Source organism: Ranitomeya variabilis, chromosome 3 (assembly GCF_051348905.1).
Source record: "Ranitomeya variabilis isolate aRanVar5 chromosome 3, aRanVar5.hap1, whole genome shotgun sequence".
In the NCBI taxonomy this organism is placed as follows: Eukaryota; Metazoa; Chordata; class Amphibia; order Anura; family Dendrobatidae; genus Ranitomeya; species Ranitomeya variabilis.
In genome coordinates, this window is record NC_135234.1 from 302,558,609 (window position 1) to 302,576,550 (window position 17,942).

Here is a 17,942-nt window from a genome sequence, read left to right on the forward strand (position 1 = left end):
GCTCTCATTTACCGCAGATGTGTTATTGTACCCGCTCTCATTTACCGCAGATGCGTTATTGTACCAGCTCTCATTTAAAGCAGATGCGTTATTGTACCCGCTGTCATTTACCGCAGATGCGCTATTGTACCCCCTCATTTACCGCAGATGCGTTATTGTACCCGCTCTCATTTAAAGCAGATGCGTATTGTACCCGCTCTCATTTACCGCAGATGCGTTATCGTACCCGCTCTCATTTACCGCAGATGCGTTATTGTACCAGCTCTCATTTACCGCAAAAGGTTAGTGTACTCGCTCTCATTTACCGCAGATGTGTTATTGTACCCACTCTCATTTACCACAGATGTGTTATTGTACCCGCTCTCATTTAGCACAGATGCGTTATTGTACCCCCTCTCATTTACCGCAGATGCGTTATTGTATCAGCTCTCATTTACCGCAGATGCGTTATTGTACAAGCTCTCATTTACCACAGATGCATTAGTGTACTCGCTCTCATGTACCGCAGATGCGTTATTGTCCTGCTCTCATTTACAGCAGATGCGTTATTGTACCCGCTCTCATTTACCACAGATGCATTAGTGTACCCGCTCTCATTTACCACAGATGCGTTATTGTACCCGCTCTCATATACCGCAGAAGCATTAGTGTACCCACTCTCATTTACCACAGATGCATTAGTGTACCCGCTCTCATTTACCGCAGATGCGTTATTGTACCCGCTCTCATTTACCGCAGATGCGTTATCGTACCCGCTCTCATTTAAAGCAGATGTGTTATTGCACCTGCTCTCATTTACCGCAGATGCGTTATTGTACCCGCTCTCATTTACCGCAGATGCGTTATTGTACCAGCTCTCATTTAAAGCAGATGCGTTATTGTACCCGCTGTCATTTACCGCAGATGCGCTATTGTACCCCCTCATTTACCGCAGATGCGTTATTGTACCCGCTCTCATTTAAAGCAGATGCGTATTGTACCCGCTCTCATTTACCGCAGATGCGTTATCGTACCAGCTCTCATTTACCGCAGATGCGTTAGTGTACCTGCTCTCATTCACCGCAGATGCGTTATTGTACCCCCTCTCATTTACCGCAGATGCGTTATTGTATCAGCTCTCATTTACCACAGATGCATTAGTGTACTCGCTCTCATTTACCGCAGGTGCGTTATTGTCCTGCTCTCATTTACCGCAGATGCGTTATTGTACCCGCTCTCATTTACCACAGATGCATTAGTGTACCCGCTCTCATTTACCAAAGATGCGTTACTGTACCCGCTCTCATATACCGCAGAAGCATTAGTGTACCCGCTCTCATTTACCACAGATGCATTAGTGTACCCGCTCTCATTTACCGCAGATGCGTTATTGTACCCGCTCTCATTTACCGCAGATGCGTTATCGTACCCGCTCTCATTTAAAGCAGATGTGTTATTGCACCTGCTCTCATTTACCGCAGATGCATTAGTGTACCCGCTCTCATTTACCGCAGATGCGTTATTGTACCCGCTCTCATTTACCGCAGATGCGTTATTGTACCTGCTCTCATTTACCACAGATGCGTTATTGTACCCGCTGTCATTTACCGCAGATGCGTTATTGTACCAGCTCTCATTTAAAGCAGATGTGTTATTGTACCAGCTCACATTTACCGCAGATGCGTTATTGTACCCGCTCTCATTTACCGCAGATGCGTTATTGTACCAGCTCATTTAAAGCAGATGTGTTATTGCACCTGCTCTCATTTACCGCAGATGCGTTAGTGTACCTGCTCTCATTCACCGCAGATGCGTTATTGTACCCGCTCTCATTTAAAGCAGATGTGTTATTGTACCCGCTCTCATTTACCGCAGATGCGTTATTGTACCCGCTCTCATTTACCGCAGATGCGTTATTGTACCCGCTCTTTTACCGCAGATGCGTTATTGTTCCAGCTCTCATTTACCGCAGAAGCGTTATTGTACCCGCTCTCATTTACCGCAGATGCGTTATTGTACCCGCTCTCATTTACCGCAGATGCGTTATTGTACCATCTCATTTACCGCAGATGCGTTATTGTACCCGCTCTCATTTACCGCAGATGCGTTATTGTACCAGCTCTTATTTACCGCAGATGCGTTATTGTACCAGCTCTCATTTACCGCTGATGCGTTTTTGTACCAGCTCTCATTTACCGCAGATGCGTTATTGTACCCGCTCTCATTTACCGCAGATGCGTTATTGTACCCACTCATTTACCGCAGATGCGTTATTGTACCCGCTCTCATTTACCGCAGATGCGTTATTGTACCCACTCCCATTTACCGCAGATGCGTTATCGTACCCGCTCTCATTTACCGCAGATGCGTTATCGTACCCGCTCTCATTTACCGCAGATGCGTTATTGTACCCACTCCCATTTACCGCAGATGCGTTATCGTACCCGCTCTCATTTACCGCAGATGCGTTATTGTACCCACTCATTTACCGCAGATGCGTTATTGTACCCGCTCTCATTTACCGCAGATGCGTTATTGTACCCACTCCCATTTACCGCAGATGCGTTATCGTACCCGCTCTTATTTACCGCAGATGCGTTATCGTACCCGCTCTCATTTACCGCAGATGCGTTATCGTACCCGCTCTCATTTACCGCAGATGCATTATTGTACCAGCTCTCATTTACCGCAGATGGTTAGTGTACTCGCTCTCATTTACCGCAGATGCGTTATTGTACCCACTCTCATTTACCACAGATGCGTTATTGTACCCGCTCTCATTTACCGCAGATGCGTTATTGTACCCACTCTCGTTTACCGCAGATGCGTTATTGTATCAGCTCTCATTTACCGCAGATGCGTTATTGTACAAGCTCTCATTTACCACAGATGCATTAGTGTACCCGCTCTCATTTACCGCAGATGCGTTATTGTCCTGCTCTAACTTACCGCAGATGCGTTATTGTACCCGCTCTCATTTACCACAGATGCATTAGTGTACCCGCTCTCATTTACCACAGATGCGTTATTGTACCCGCTCTCATATACCGCAGATGCATTAGTGTACCCGCTCTCATTTACCGCAGATGCATTAGTGTACCCGCTCTCATTTACCGCAGATGCGTTATTGTACCCGCTCTCATTTACCGCAGATGCGTTATTGTACCTGCTCTCATTTACCGCAGATGTGTTAGTGTACCCGCTCTCATTTACCGCAGATGCGTTATGCGTTATTGTACCCGCTCTCATTTAAAGCAGATGCGTTATTGTACCCGCTGTCATTTACCGCAGATGCGCTATTGTACCCCCTCATTTACCGCAGATGCGTTATTGTACCCGCTCTCATTTAAAGCAGATGCGTATTGTACCCGCTCTCATTTACCGCAGATGCGTTATCGTACCCGCTCTCATTTACCGCAGATGCGTTAGTGTACCTGCTCTCATTCACCGCAGATGCGTTATTGTACCCCCTCTCATTTACCACAGATGCGTTATTGTATCAGCTCTTATTTACCGCAGATGCGTTATTGTACAAGCTCTCATTTACCACAGATGCATTAGTGTACTTGCTCTCATTTACCGCAGATGCGTTATTGTCCTGCTCTCATTTACCGCAGATGCGTTATTGTACCCGCTCTCATTTACCACAGATGCATTAGTGTACCCGCTCTCATTTACCAAAGATGCGTTATTGTACCCGCTCTCATATACCGCAGAAGCATTAGTGTACCCGCTCTCATTTACCGCAGATGCGTTATTGTACCCGCTCTCATTTACCGCAGATGCGTTATCGTACCCGCTCTCATTTAAAGCAGATGTGTTATTGCACCTGCTCTCATTTACCGCAGATGCATTAGTGTACCCGCTCTCATTTACCGCAGATGCGTTATTGTACCCGCTCTCATTTACCGCAGATGCGTTATTGTACCTGCTCTCATTTACCACAGATGCGTTATTGTACCCGCTGTCATTTACCGCAGATGCGTTATTGTACCAGCTCTCATTTAAAGCAGATGTGTTATTGTACCCGCTCACATTTACCGCAGATGCGTTATTGTACCCGCTCTCATTTACCGCAGATGCGTTATTGTACCCGCTCTCATTTACCGCAGATGCGTTATTGTACCAGCTCATTTAAAGCAGATGTGTTATTGCACCTGCTCTCATTTACCGCAGATGCGTTAGTGTACCTGCTCTCATTCACCGCAGATGCGTTATTGTACCCGCTCTCATTTAAAGCAGATGTGTTATTGTTCCAGCTCTCATTTACCGCAGATGCGTTATTGTACCCGCTCTCATTTACCGCAGATGCGTTATTGTACCGGCTCTCATTTACCGCAGATGCGTTATTGTACCATCTCATTTACCGCAGATGCGTTATTGTACCCGCTCTCATTTACCGCAGATGCGTTATTGTATCAGCTCTTATTTACCGCAGATGCGTTATTGTACCAGCTCTCATTTACCGCTGATGCGTTTTTGTACCAGCTCTCATTTACCGCAGATGCATTATTGTACCCGCTCTCATTTACCGCAGATGCGTTATTGTACCCGCTCTCATTTACCGCAGATGCGTTATTGTACCCACTCCCATTTACCGCAGAGCGTTATCGTACCCGCTCTCATTTACCGCAGATGCGTTATCGTACCCGCTCTCATTTACCGCAGATGCGTTATTGTACTCACTCCCATTTACCGCAGATGCGTTATCGTACCCGCTCTCATTTACCGCAGATGCGTTATTGTACCCACTCATTTACCGCAGATGCGTTATTGTACCCGCTCTCATTTACCGCAGATGCGTTATTGTACCCACTCCCATTTACCGCAGATGCGTTATCGTACCCGCTCTTATTTACCGCAGATGCGTTATCGTACCTGCTCTCATTTACCGCAGATGCGTTATCGTACCCGCTCTCATTTACCGCAGATGCATTATTGTACCAGCTCTCATTTACCGCAGATGGTTAGTGTACTCGCTCTCATTTACCGCAGATGCGTTATTGTACCCGCTCTCATTTACCGCAGATGCGTTATTGTACCCACTCTCATTTACCGCAGATGCGTTATTGTATCAGCTCTCATTTACCGCAGATGCGTTATTGTACAAGCTCTCATTTACCACAGATGCATTAGTGTACCCGCTCTCATTTATCGCAGATGCGTTATTGTCCTGCTCTCACTTACCGCAGATGCGTTATTGTACCCGCTCTCATTTACCACAGATGCATTAGTGTACCCGCTCTCATTTACCACAGATGCGTTATTGTACCCGTTCTCATATACCGCAGATGCATTAGTGTACCCGCTCTCATTTACCGCAGATGCATTAGTGTACCCGCTCTCATTTACCGCAGATGCGTTATTGTACCCGCTCTCATTTACCGCAGATGCGTTATTGTACCCGCTCTCATTTACCGCAGATGCGTTATTGTACCTGCTCTCATTTACCGCAGATGTGTTAGTGTACCCGCTCTCATTTACCGCAGATGCGTTATTGTACCCGCTCTCATTTAAAGCAGATGCGTATTGTACCCGCTCTCATTTACCGCAGATGCGTTAGTGTACCCGCTCTCATTTACCGCAGATGCGTTATTGTACCCGCTCTCATTTAAAGCAGATGCGTTATTGTACCAGCTCTCATTTACCGTAGATGCGTTATTGTACCCGCTCTCATTTACCGCAGATGCGTTATTGTACCCTCTCATTTACCGCAGATGCGTTATTGTACCCACTCTCATTTACCGCAGATGCGTTATTGTACCAGCTCTCATTTACCGCAGATGCGTTATTGTACCAGCTCTCATTTACCGCAGATGCGTTATTGTACCCGCTCTCATTTACCGCAGATGCGTTATTGTACCCACTCTCATTTACCGCAGATGCGTTATTGTATCAGCTCTCATTTACCGCAGATGCGTTATTGTACAAGCTCTCATTTACCACAGATGCATTAGTGTACCCGCTCTCATTTATCGCAGATGCGTTATTGTCCTGCTCTCACTTACCGCAGATGCGTTATTGTACCCGCTCTCATTTACCACAGATGCATTAGTGTACCCGCTCTCATTTACCACAGATGCGTTATTGTACCCGTTCTCATATACCGCAGATGCATTAGTGTACCCGCTCTCATTTACCGCAGATGCATTAGTGTACCCGCTCTCATTTACCGCAGATGCGTTATTGTACCCGCTCTCATTTACCGCAGATGCGTTATTGTACCCGCTCTCATTTACCGCAGATGCGTTATTGTACCTGCTCTCATTTACCGCAGATGTGTTAGTGTACCCGCTCTCATTTACCGCAGATGCGTTATTGTACCCGCTCTCATTTAAAGCAGATGCGTATTGTACCCGCTCTCATTTACCGCAGATGCGTTAGTGTACCCGCTCTCATTTACCGCAGATGCGTTATTGTACCCGCTCTCATTTAAAGCAGATGCGTTATTGTACCAGCTCTCATTTACCGTAGATGCGTTATTGTACCCGCTCTCATTTACCGCAGATGCGTTATTGTACCCTCTCATTTACCGCAGATGCGTTATTGTACCCGCTCTCATTTACCGCAGATGCGTTATTGTACCAGCTCTCATTTACCGCAGATGCGTTATTGTACCAGCTCTCATTTACCGCAGATGCGTTATTGTACCCGCTCTCATTTACCGCAGATGCGTTATTGTACCCGCTCTCATTTACCGCAGATGGTTAGTGTACTCTCATTTACCGCAGATGTGTTATTGTACCCACTCTCATTTACCGCAGATGCGTTATTGTACCAGCTCTCATTTACCGCAGATGCGTTATCGTACCAGCTCTCATTTACCGCAGATGCGTTATTGTACCCGCTCTCATGTAACCTTTCCGCTTCCTCTTTCGCCCCAAAACCTAAATTTCCCACCAATGACCCAATCAAAGAGCATTTACAGTTCACGCCCAAACACAGCTTTTGAGTGAGGCGTTCTCTTCACTGATTGGCTTTGCCTACGACATGACGCCCGGTGACGTCAGCGCGCTGCTAGTCAGCGCTTCTCTCGCTCCTGGCGGAAGTACCTGTTCTGTTGTTACCTGAGGGAAGGTGGCGGTTTCGTTTTGCCGTTCTCTAGGCGTCACCGGGGACTGGAACTGGGGTTGTCTATTTGTTTCGACACAGAGCAGGTAAGGGGCATAGAATGACGACGCTGAAGGTGGTGTGAGTGCATGTGCTTGTGTTTACGGTGTCTGGGGCCCGCCTCTTCTGTGCACAAGTTTGGACCTGGGATATCGAGTGCCCTGGTGCTTTGACCCTTTGCTGGGACATGTTGCGGCCCGTACCATGTGCTGTATTGGCGGCCATGGTTTCTTTATAAGGTTATTGAGCGCTTTGAAGTTGGTGCATTTGTGGTAGTCAGAGCCTGGGTATTTTACTGAGTAGTAAGTGGGAGGGACTACATACACCACATGTGACTCTAGGCTTTCCAGCACCTGGCAATCCTCACCCCCCCCGACCTTCCATGTACTATGGGACACTGGGCTCTTGGGTTGGTGCATACAACAATACATGCAGTAATCTTAGGCTATGTGCACACGTTTCAGATTTTGATGCATTTCTGCAGCGTTTTTGGATGCGCGGAATTGCATCAAATGTGCAGTGTAATTTGAGAACTGCTGTGGAAAAATACACTCAGATTCGCTTTTTTTCTTTTTTTTCCGAGGCGTGTCAATACCTTGCGCGGTATCGCAGCGTTTCTGCACCCATTGAGTAAAGCAAATCCTCATTTGATCCGCAAGCAGTTTGGCCTGCGTTTTCGGCTAAGCGATGCAGATTCTGTGCGGAAAATTCCGTAGGGCAATCCACAATGTGTGCACATACCTTTTATGCTTTACTGCTATCAAAACATCTGTTACTTCCTTAGACCCATAGTCAGGGCAGGGACAAGGTACTTTTGTTCCTTCGGCAGATAAGGCACTTCCAACTACCAATGTATGCAAGCTACCTGTAATGTGGGCTTAGACTGATTATACATTATTTATTAACTTGAATATTTAGTTAAATCCCTTTAATATTTCAGAAAATCTAATCATCCCAAGTGTGCCCCCCCCCCAACAAGTTCAGGCATCCTGCCTGTCATAGCCTCCTCAAGTAACAATGACAGTTCAGCAATGGATCTACATTAGGCTACTTTCACACTAGCGTCGCACAACGGGGGCAGTGGATGCTGTTTTACATCGCATCCGCTGCCCCATTGTGTGGTGTGGGGGGGCGGAGTTCCGGCCGTGCATGCGTGGTCGGAAAAGACGCTATCGACGCACAAATAAAGTTACATGCAAAGTTTTTTTGTGCCGACGGTCCGACGCAACCGTCGCATGACGGTTGCGACGTTTGGCAATGCGTCGCTAATTGAAGTCTGAGAAAAAACGCATCCTGCAAGCAATTTTGTAGGATGCGTTTTTTCTACAGAACGACGCATAGCGACGTGCAGTGCACGACACTAATGTGAAAGTAGCCTTAGTGATGAGCGAGTATACTCGTTGCTCGGGTTTTCCTGAGCATGCTCGGGTGATCTGAGTATTTGTGACTCCTCGGAGATCTAGTTTTCATCGCCGCAGCTGAATGATTTACAGCTACTAGCCAGCTTGAATACATGTGGGGATTTCCTAGCAACCAGGCAACCCCCACATGTACTCAGGCCCACATGTACTCAGGCTGGCTAGCAGCTGTAAATCATTCAGCTGCCATGATAAAAACAAGATCTCTGAACACTAACAAATACTCGGAGACCACCTGAGCGTGCTCAGGAAAACCCGAGCAAGGAGTATACTCGCTCATCAGTAATCTACACCACCACTTATTTCAGTGGATGTCTGTAAAGCTTGATCCACAGTGGCCAAACATTTATCATCTATCCAGTAATAAGTTGATAAATGTTGGTTATGGGAATAGCTGTTTAGGTCTCTACTCTTGAGCCAAATAAATTGTAGGGACTCTGTTATCACAAAGTGACTGTAAAAACCAAGCCCAACACCTTGTAGGGGACACGGCCCTAACAATAATCACGCCTTTAGTGTCCAAATCCTTTGATATCTTTTGAAGAAATATATTTTTCAAACGCAGCAGAGAGGAGCCCATGGCATGAACAGGCAATTAAACTAGTAGGTGGAAAAGTGCATTTCACATCTATCTCCTTGCTCTGCTAAAGCCAGAACAGTTACGGTAATTAAATGGATATTCTCAAATTTGGAAGTCGTCCCTATGTTTGGAATAGGGGATAACTTCCTGATAGCTAGGACCCCCCCCCCCCCACTGATCCCAAGAACCAGAACTCTGAAGAGCCATCTGGGAGTGGCACATAGGCCGATCATGCTTACTGATGCTCCATTCATTAGTATGGGAGTGTCAAAGACAAGCTAAGCCCAGCACTCGGCTGTCTCTGGATTTACGATTGCAATGAATAGAGTGACAATCTGCAGAACCATCGTTCTCCTTACCACTGGGATCCCCATCAATCCCAAGAGATCTGGAAGTTATATCTCCTCCTACGGATAGGGGAAATCTTTCAAACTGGAGAATACCCCTTTTTAAAGAAGAGGAAGACTGAGATAGATGAAAAACAAGTAGCAACACTGCAATAATTTGGAAATAAAGTACGATTTTTATTAAAGCTATATCCCCTTGAAGGAGCTGTAACTGCTTTGTGCAGTCATTTTGTGCTCAAAGATTTCCTTTAAGAAGGTGAGGGATACAATCATACATGATAAGCTCATACTGTCCCGATGGTCTCTGTCTACTCTGCAGTTCCAGCGTGGGAGGCTTAAAGGGAACCTGTCGCCATTTTTGTATTGTCAACTAAAACTATGACCTTAATCAGTGCCTTTGTTGCAGTCCATCAATGGTTATATAACCTTCTGACTCCCCCTGTATAACCCCCCCAAAAACATTTGATGTTCTCCCACGCTGTATGTTAATCCTGTCTGTCCGGTTTGATGAGCGTGGTTTCAACGGTCGCCATCCCTTTTCCCGGCTGCTGATATCTTTCCTCCTGCTGTAATTGACCTGGATGAGACCTTCTGCGTCATCCTTATAGCCGTGCAAAATCTCACGCCTATTCAATATGCGTTGTCTTATTGCAGGCTGAGCCTAAATCATAATGGCGCATGCGCGCTTATGTTTTTTCCATCATGCATGATGGCACCACGAGAGGGGATCCGCCCTTCAAGGACAGGAAACCTTCAAGATAAAAGGGGCGGCTCCTCTCTCCACATCAGTTGGTTTCCTGTCCTTGACGGGGAACCCTCAAGATGAAGACAAGAGGATGCCTGGCCCTGGGTCGGGTGGATTTGGGCAGGCGCTAGTCTGCTGCACCTGTCACCAGGTACCGGTAGTCGCCACGGGGTCCATGTATTCCATGCCCCCCCATGAGCGAAGCATGGCCACAACCCGTGAGGCAATGCACGGGTAAAGATTATCCTCGGGTGCCGCAGGTAGCGTTCTTCCCCCCCCCTGTTGATATAAAATCCTGCTGTCCAAGGGGTTCACTTTTATGGTGCCCCCCTGTTAACCAAAGGTGGCCATGCAAGCCCGTAAGGCACATCGTTGCCCGTGCTGGGTAAGTCTCCTCGGAAGTTTTGAGGCCTTCCCTGGTCGGTACCTGAGGCTGCACAAAGGGTATGGAGCGGTGTCCGGGGCACTGGAGAGCATCAGGACGTTGGGGGTGAGTGCTGCGCTGCCTCCTGGAGTCCGTGGCGTGGACATTCCCGGCGCTGCGAGCTCCTTCTTAGCCGGTGCCGGGTACCCGGAAATGGTGGGTACGCGCATACGCACAATACCCGGCGGCAGCACTCGGATCGTTTGTACAGGAGATAAGGGGCAGGAGGGCCGAAAAAGGCGGAAGTAAGGACCGGGTGCACGCGCGCAGGACCCGACGGCAGTGTTCGGGCAGAGGCAGGATCAACCAGGTGAATGGTGGATTAAGAAGCGCACACCGGAAGTGGTTTCCGGATGCGCGCTTATGCATGAGTGTATAGTGCAGGCGTCGCTCTGACAGACGCAGGATCAACCAGGTGACTGATTGCATCACATGCACCGGAAGTGGTGCAGGCACGATCAGCCAGATAATTAATCAGTAACATTAGCAGGCCAGGTGCGCATATACACCTGGTTGTAACACAGACACCAGGGTATTGAACGACCAGTAAAAGGCAGGATCAACCAGGTGATCCATTAACCCCTTCCTGACCTGTGACACAGCGTATGCGTCATGAAAGTCGGTGCCAATCCGACCTGTGACGCATATGCTGTGTCACAGAATGATCGCGTCCCTGCAGGCCGGGTGAAAGGGTTAACTCCAATTTCACCCCATCTGCAGGGACAGAGGGAGTGGTACTTTAGCCCAGGGGGGGTGGCTTTGCCCCCACGTGGCTACGATCGCTCTGATTGGCTGTTGCACTTTCAACAGCCAATCAGAGCAATTTGTAATATTTCACCTATGAAAAGTGATGAAATACTACAATCCAGCCATGGCCGATGCTGCAACATCATCGGCCATGGCTGGAAAACCTGATCTGCCCCCCCCCCACCACCACGGATCTCCTCCCCAGTCCTCAGTTCTGTGGTCCGGTCCCCTCCGTCCTCCTGTCCGCTCCCCCGTCCTCCTGTCCGCTCCCTCCTTGCTCGGAACCACCCCCCCGTGCTCCGATCCACCCCCCGGGCTCACCCCCTCATACTTACCGAGTCTCCCGGTGTCCGTCCGTCTCCTCCCTGGGCGCCGCCATCTTCCAAAATGGCGGGCGCATGCGTAGTGCGCCCGCCGAATCTGCCGGCCGATTCGTTCCATGTACATTTTGATCACTGTGAAAAAACCTATCACAGTGATCAAAATAAAAAAAATTGTAAATGAACCCCCCCCCTTTATCACCCCCATAGGTAGGGACAACAATAAAATAAAGAAAATATATATATATATATTTTTTCCATTTGGTTTAGAACAAGGGTTGGGGTTATTCTGGTCCTCTGTGGTTTTTTCCACAGCGCATTTGATAAATCCGCAGTGCAAAACCGCTGCGGATTCAATGTGGTTTTTCTGCGGATTTCACTGCGGTTTTACAACTGCGGTTTTCTATTGGAGCAGTTGTAAAACCGCTGCGGAATCCGCAGAAAGAAGTGACATGCTGCGGAATGTAAACCACTGCGTTTCCGCGCAGTTTTTTCCGCAGCATGTGCACAGCATTTTTTGTTTCCCATAGGTTTACATTGAACTATAAACTCAAAGGAAACTGCAGCGAACCCGCAGCTGCGGATCCGCAGCGTTTTCCGCAGCATGTGCACATAGCCTAAGAATTAGGCTATGTGCACACGGTGCGGATTTGGCTGCGGATCCGCAGCGGATCGGCTGCTGCGGATTCTTAGCAGTTTTCCAACAGGTTTACAGTTCCATGTAAACCTATGGTAAACCAAATCCGCTGTGCCCATGGTGCGGAAAATACCGTGCGGAAACGCTGCGTTGTATTTTCCGCAGCATGTCAATGCTTTGTGCGGATTCCGCAGCGTTTTACACCTGTTCCTGAATAGGAATCCGCACGTGATATCCGCACAAAAACCACTGGAAATCCGTGGTAAATCCGCAGGTAAAACGCAGTGCCTTTTACCTGCGGATTTTTCAAAAATGGTGCGAAAAAATCTCACACGAATCCGCAACGTGGGCACATAGCCTTAGGGTTAGGGTTGGAATTAGAGTTAGGGTTGGAATTAGGGCTAGGGTTGGAAATAGGTTTAAGATTAGGCTTGTGGTTAGGGTTATGGTTAGGGGTGTGTTGGGGTTAGGGTTGTGGTTAGGGTTGGGATTAGGGTTAGGATTGGGATTAGGGTTAGGGGTGTGTTGGGGTTAGGGTTGTGGTTAGGGGTGTGTTGGGGTTAGGGTTATGGTTAGAGTAGGGATTAGGGTTAGGGGTGTGTTGGGGTTAGTGTTGGAGTTAGAATTGAGAGGTTTCCACTGTTTAGGCACATTAGGGGTCTCCAAAAGCAACATGGCGCCACCATTGATTCCAGCCAATCTTGCGTTCAAAAAGTCAAATGGTGCTCCCTCCCTTCCGAGCCCCAACGTGCACCCAAACAGTGGTTTACCCCCACGTATGGAGTACCAGCATACTCGGGACAAACTGGGCAACAACTATTGGGGTCCAATTTCATCTGTTACCCTTGTGAAAATAAAATATTGCTTACATTTTTGAGGAAATAAAAATGATTTTTTATTTTCACGGCTCTGCGTTGTAAACTTCTGTGAAGCACTTGGGGGTTCAAAGTGCTCACATATCTAGATAAGTTCCTTTGGGGGTCTAGTTTCCAAAATGGGGTCACTTGTGGGGAGTGTCTTCTGTTTAGGCACATCAGGGGCTCTGCAAACGCAAAGTGACGCCCGCAGAGCATTCCATCAAAGTCTGCATTTCAAAACGTCACTACTTCCATTCCGAACCCCGACGTGTGCCCAAACAGTGGTTTAACCCCACATATTGGGTATCGGCATACTCAGGAGAAACTGGACAATAACTTTTGGGGTCAAATTTCTCCTGTTACCCTTGGGAAAATAAAAAATTCCGGGCTAAAAAATCATTTTTGAGAAAAGAAAAATTATTTTTTATTTTCATGGCTCTGCGTTATAAACTTCTGTGAAGCACTTTGGGGTTCAAAGTGCTCACCACACATATAGATTAGTTCCTTGGGAGGTCTAGTTTCCAAAATGGGGTCACTTGTGGGGGAGCTCCAATGTTTAGGCACACAGGGGCTCTCCAAACGCGACATGGTGTCCGCTAATGATTGGAGCTAATTTTCCATTCAAAAAGTCAAATGGCGCGCCTTCCCTTCCGAGCCTTGCCGTGTGCCCAAACAGTGGTTTACCCCCACATATGAGATATCGGCGTACTCAGGAGAAATTGCCCAACAAATTTTAGGATCCATTTTATCTTGTTGCCCATGAGAAAATGAAAATATTGAGGCTAAAAGAATTTTTTTGTGAAAAAAAAAAGCACTTTTTCATTTTTACGGATCAATTTCTGAAGCACCTGAGGGTTTAAAGTGCTCACTATGCATCTAGATAAGTTCCTTGGGGGGTCTAGTTTCCAAAATGGGGTCACTTGTGGGGGAGCTCCAATGTTTAGGCACACGGGGGCTCTGCAAACGTGACATGGTGTCCGCTAAAGATTGGAGCCAAATTTTCATTTAAAAAGTCAAATGGCACTCCTTCCCTTCCGAGCCCTGCCGTGCGCCCAAACAGTGGTTTACCCCCACATATGGGGTATCAGCGTACTCAGGACAAATTGAACAACTTCTTTCGTGGTCCAGTTTTTCCTTTTACCCTTGGAAAAATAAAAAAATTGTTGCTAAAAGATCATTTTTGTGACTAAAAAGTTAAATGTTCATTTTTTCCTTCCATGTTGCTTCTGCTGCTGTGAAACACCTGAAGGGTTAACAAACTTCTTGAATGTGGTTTTGAGCACCTTGAGCGGTGTAGTTTTTAGAATGGTGTCACTTTTGAGTATTTTCAGCCATATAGAACCCTCAAACTGACTTCAAATATGAGGTGGTCCCTAAAAAAAATGGTTTGGTAAATTTTGTTGTAAAAATGAGAAATCACTGGTCAAATTTAACCCTTATAACTTCCTAGCAAAAAAAAATTTTGTTTCCAAAATTGTGCTGATGTAAAATAGACATGTGGGAAATGTTATTTATTAACTATTTTGTGTCACATAACTCTCTGGTTTAACAGAATAAAAATTAAAAATGTGAAAATTGCAAAATTTTCAAAATTTTCGCCAAATTTCTGTGTTTTTTTCACAAAATATACGCAGAAATTATCGACCTAAATTTACCACTAACATGAAGCCCAATATGTCACGAAAAAACAATCTCAGAATCTCTAGGATCCGTTGAAGCGTTCCTGAGTTATTACCTCATAAAGGGAGACTTGTCAGAATTGCAAAAAATGGCCATGTCATTAAGGTCAAAATAGGCTGGGTCATGAAGGGGTTAAAAAAAAAAAAAAAGGGAATTGAGTCTATTTAAACGAACCAGAAGTGCTGTCCTGTGTCACTAAACCAGGCTAGGTTGATTGTGACTGCTTTTGTGGTAGTGTGTAAGATGTAGAGCTTTTCGCTGGAGCATTTATTACCACGGCAAGAGGTACAGGTGAGGCGGTCTCGATCAAGTGAAAAGAGCCAGATACGCCATGGCAGCAGCAGAAGCTGCTCGGACAGCGTACGGACGGATTGCCATACCAAGGAGGGGTCCCTGGTCTCATTGGGAGACATGGAGAAAACCTGCCAACCTCCGGATCCGGTACCCATACTTTGAAAGCATCCGAGTGGTGAGTAAACTTTGAGAAAGTTCAGCACGCTAATGTCTGTTCTCTTCTCTTATCTCCATCTCTCCCCTCTTCTTTTTTTTTTTTTTTTTTTTTTTTTTTTTAACATACATTTGGGGGGTGGAGTATAGGAGGTCCCCAAAAAGTATAAGGCAAAAACTAAAAATAAGGAATGCCCCTTGTGTAAAAAGCCTTTTAAAGGCCTCTTTCACACTTCAGTGTCTCCGGTACGCGTACTGACAGTTTTCTCACGTACCGGAGACACTGACACACGTAGACCCATTCAAATGAATGGGTCTATGCACATGTCTCCGTGTTTTCACGGACCGTGTGTCCGTGTTGAAAACACGAAGACATGTCCGCTTATCTCCGGCAGCACGGTCCGCAAAGCGTCCCGCACACGGAGAACAGTTTGCGGGTCATTCCATATCAAGTGATCCAAATATGAATATTTTTTTTACCTGACGTCTTTAGATTTTTTTTATTTTTTGTTTTTATGAAGTACAACTTTAGTTAATAACAAATTAAAAGTTTCGATTTTTTTTCTCCATCAGTTAATTTTTTTCAGATTTTTAAAGTTTTAAAAAAGCGCAGATTTTGGCCTGGTGTGGCTTTACATTTTTTATCATATCTCGGGCTATAATTAAGATATAGAGGTGGGAGAGGCATCATTTTTCTCAGAACGGTACCGGCTTTCATTTGATATGTCACAAGACTATGTTTCTTTATATTTTGTTTTGGTGAAATCATATTAAACATTTTGATGCGCAATTCTGAAAAAAACGTATGTTTTAAAATTGTGAAAACATGCATGTGTGTTACTTGTGTCCTTGTTTATATTTGTACAGGGATTCAACTTTGGACCTATCAAATTTGTATTTATTTTTTTTTTAAGCCTTGAATCATCTGATTTTATGTTTGTGTGTTTCTTCCCTTTTTCTTTTCAAATAACAACTTATTGCATTCAGCATTTATATGTAACAATAAAGAAACGCAAAAAACAAATACCGAAGTGCCAGAATAAATACATCTTAATCATCTTAACACAACTTGCTCAGCATTTTCAACCTGAATTCATTGAACAAGCCAAAAGAAAAAACGTGATCATATCCTCAAGTGTGATTTTCTAAATACAGTCTGATCCTAATTATATGCTAAAAACCAGATTAAAAGAGCCAATATTTTTACCACCTATTTATACATGGAACAATTTTTTTTCTACTATATCACTAAACATGTAATTTCTGAAGTGTTTAAGAAGAATAGTCCAGTAGTTAAATCCTCGTACTATAAAATATGAACTAATCAAACAATTATTAGTAGGTTTTTACACTGGCCTGTTATCATCAATGTGTCCCTTCTAGAGGATGAAATGTCATCTTGTCCATAAGCGCTCACTAGCAATGGCCGTTTCCTTCTGTGTCAGAGTATGTGTGGCTGTCATGGTGCTCGGCTCCACCTGAGTTATATCTGATTTTTGTTCACTTTTACAATGTCTGATTTTCTTGGATACACAAAGGACGGCGCTGGACCAGAAGGTGCAGAAAAGTCCTTTCAACGTCTTCATTTTCACAATCTTTGGAGAGTCCAGTAGCCGTCAGCGCTAATTATATTCACAGGTCACATAGCCAGTTTTGTCGTCCATTGCCGATCTTGTGCCACCTTCTACCAATTCATGGACGTCACTGTCTTTATTTCCACTACATGGGATGACAGTCCGGTATTGCTGAGTCCCTGTGATGGGTTCTGCTTCCTGTAACCGATATAACAAACTCTCCTCTGCTTCGTAGTCCAGGTTTGTACAATACATGAACTGGATGTTAAGAATATTTTTCTCCCTCCATTTGAGGAGTTGCCTGGGTGATAAGATTTGGTGTGAATCTGGCCTGTGGAGACCCGAGCTGCTGCCTGTCATCTGCTCTGCAGTCACCGTCTACCCTTGTTCAATCTCAGGTTGGGCCCTAACAAAGCTTTCTCCTCTGTCCTCTCCTGCTTCTAAGCTCTAACATAATAAAATAATACCGTAACATCTAACAATCATGGATTATTTGGTAAATCTAGACCCCACACATCTACACCACAGGCTGAACAGACCTGAAATCAAGATTTTTAAACTGACACTGTAATAGTTTTATTTTTTAAAATATGATCCCATCACGATCCCAGCTTGTATTTTGGTGCAGAAGTGGCTAGGAGCATAACAGGCACATGTGCAGCTTTTGAAATTTTTAAATTAAACGTTTTTTTTCGGAAATGCGTTTTAAAGTTTTGCTCGTGCGTTCGCATAGGTAAAATATTCTTAAAGATACTCTTGTGACATATCTGGTGAAAGCCTGTACAGTTCTGAGTAGAATGGTGTTTATTTTGTTTCTCTATCTCTTTTCTAGCCTGAGTTATGGGGAGAAATGTAAAGGCAGGCAACACCGACATTCGCACTTTTTCTGAACTTTGAAAATCAATAATAAAAAAAAAAAATATCTAGAATTTTTTTTTCTTCATTTTACATTCTCTGACACACTATTACCAAATAACAAAATCTCAAAATAATTAAAAATATAGTGGTAAAAATCATTGGTTCACTTGACATGGAATGACCCGTGCACTCTCCTCCGTGTGCACGTACCGCGGTAGG

At 45.4% G+C, this 17,942-nt stretch overlaps 1 protein-coding gene and 1 long non-coding RNA gene across 9 annotated transcripts in view; one reads left to right on the forward strand and one right to left on the reverse strand.

The window, feature by feature from the left end:
* The window catches only part of LOC143818185 (uncharacterized), a 40,374-nt gene extending 33,478 nt beyond the window's left edge, over positions 1 to 6,896 (reverse strand). Inside the window, exon 1 of the long non-coding RNA XR_013224368.1 lies at positions 6,791 to 6,896. This is a non-coding gene — a long non-coding RNA (uncharacterized LOC143818185). The remainder of the gene's footprint in view (positions 1 to 6,790) is intronic.
* A 58-nt stretch (positions 6,897 to 6,954) lies between these two features.
* Positions 6,955 to 17,942, forward strand: part of EYA3 (EYA transcriptional coactivator and phosphatase 3) — a 758,790-nt gene continuing 747,802 nt past the window's right edge. For 3 of the 8 annotated variants that reach the window (XM_077295606.1, XM_077295604.1, XM_077295601.1), the window contains exon 1: positions 6,974 to 7,136. The gene's annotated coding sequence lies outside the window, so the exon portion shown is untranslated. Of the gene's footprint in view, positions 7,137 to 17,942 lie in introns of all 8 variants that reach the window. The other 5 variants (XM_077295600.1, XM_077295599.1, XM_077295598.1 and 2 more) reach the window with 5 other exon arrangements.